This window comes from Pteropus medius, unplaced genomic scaffold, assembly GCF_902729225.1.
Source record: "Pteropus medius unplaced genomic scaffold, Ma_sr-lr_union100, whole genome shotgun sequence".
Classification (NCBI taxonomy): Eukaryota; Metazoa; Chordata; class Mammalia; order Chiroptera; family Pteropodidae; genus Pteropus; species Pteropus medius.
This window is the reverse complement of record NW_024340698.1, coordinates 2,880,831-2,883,195: the sequence shown is the minus strand read 5'-3', so window position 1 is coordinate 2,883,195 and position 2,365 is coordinate 2,880,831.

Genomic DNA, 2,365 nt, shown 5'->3' with positions numbered 1-2,365 from the left:
AATACATGGAGGCTAAATAACATGCTACTAAACAATGAATGGGTTAACAACAAGATCAAGGAAGAAATCAACAGATACCTAGAGACAAATGAAAATGAAGACACAATGACTCAAAATGTATGGGACACAGTGAAAGCAGTCCTACGAGGGAAATTCATGGTAATACAGGCCTACCTCAAGAAACAAGAAAAAGCTCAAACAAACAATCTAACCTCACACTTAAAAGAACTAGAAATAGAACAGCAAATAAAGCCCAAAGTGAGTAGAAGAAAGGAAATAATAAAGATCAGAGCAGAAATAAATGAAATAGAGTCTAGAAAAACAATACAAAAGATTAATAAAACCACTAGCTGGTTCCTCGAAAGGATAAACAAAACTGATGTACACTTAACCAGACTCATCAAGGAAAAGAGAGGACTCAATTAACAAAATCAGAAATGGAAGAAGAAAAGCAACTAGGGACTCCACGGAACTATAAAGGATCATAAGAAAATACTACAAGCAACTATACATCAACAAATTGGAAAATCTGGAAGACATGGGTGACTCCTAGAAACATACGATCTCCCAAGACTGAGTCAAAAAGAAACAGAAAATCTGAACCAACCAATTACTACCAATAAAATCGAATCAATAATCAAAAAATTCCTAAAAAACAAAAGTCCTGGACCATATGGCTTCATATGAGAATTTTATCAAACATTCAAAAAGAATTAACACCTATTCTTCTTAAATGATTCCAAAAAATTCAAGAAGAAGGAAGGCCTCCTAACTCCTTTTATGAGGCCACCATTACCTTGATTCCAAAACCACACAAAGACATTACAGAAAAGAAAGGTATAGGCAAATATTTCTTATGAACATTGATATAAAAATCCTCAACAAAATGTTAGCAAACTAAATTCAGCAATACATTAACAATATAATACATGATGATCAAGTTGGGTTTATTCCTGGGATGCAAGGTTGGTTCAATATCCACAAATCAATTAATGTGATACACCACATTAACAGATTGAAAGATAAAAATCATGATTGCATCAATAGATGCAGAAAGAGTTCGACAAAATCCAGCATCCATTTATGATAAAAATTCTCAGCAAAGTGGGAATAGAGGAAACATACTTAATGTAATAAAGGCCATATGTGACAAACCTACAGCTAACATCATACTCGATGGGGAAGGTTAAAAGCATTTTCCTTAAGATCAGGAACAAGACAAGAATGCCCATTATCACCACTTCTGTTCAACATTGTATTGTAAGTCCTAGCCACAGCAATCAGATAAGAAAGAGAAATAAAATATATCCAAATTGGAAAGGAAGAAATAAAACTGTCATTATTTCTAGATGACATGATACTATAGAGAGAGAACCCTAAAGATTCAACCGAAAACTGTTATACCTGATCAATGAATTCAGTTAAGTAGCAAGATATAAAATTGATTTTCAGAAGTCAGTTGCATTTTTATACACCAACGATGAACTTTTAGAAAGAGGAATTAAGAAAAAAATACCATTTACAATTGCATCAAAAACAAAATACAGGGGGAGGGAAAAAATGGCGTAGATGATAGAGGCTCTGTTCATCCCTCTGGTGACCAAATCAAAGTTGTGACTGAAACAAGGAGCAGCAGCAAGGAAAAATTGCCTGGGATCTAGATGATCAAGCCATACGACTAGGAAGAAATCCAAAAAATCTCCCTACAAATGCAGAAAGTAGGACAGGGCAAGGATGTGGGACTGCCCTGTCCCAAGCAGCAGAGTGAGACGGAGACTGCAGCAGTGGCTGATGCCTCTTAAAGGGGTCTCGTGAGCAGATTTTTGCAGTGATGGACCTGGTCTCTCTGAGCACCAGTGATGGTTCAGCTGTGTGCAGGGGACACCAGGGACTTACAGAAAGACACTGAGTTGTCGGAGCGAGGGCAGAGATGAGACTCGCTCTGTACAGAAGTACGGGTAGTATCCATTGTTCCTTGTCGAGCCCTTCCACCTCCTAGTGCCCGGACACAGTGCCACCATAGCCGTGATGTCATCAAACTGGATAACAGAGGTCACTCCGCCCAGATGATTCCCTAAAACTCCGCCTCCCCCAACTCAGACCCCATCCAAGCCATATCCAGGTGTATCCACAACGAGTCAGGTGCTCTTTGCTGAGCAGTGCCCAGGCTCACACCGGAAGCAGCTGACCTCAATTTCTGGTGTGGCCTCTTGAGGCAACTATAAGCACAACATCTGTGGATTGCTTGCTGAATCTTAACAGATGGCCCCAGAGGGGCACAGGCTTGGGCTAAATTTGGCCTGCAGCTGAACCCCTCTCAGGACTGTGCCACTGGACACCTATCTCACAAATTCACACTAATAAG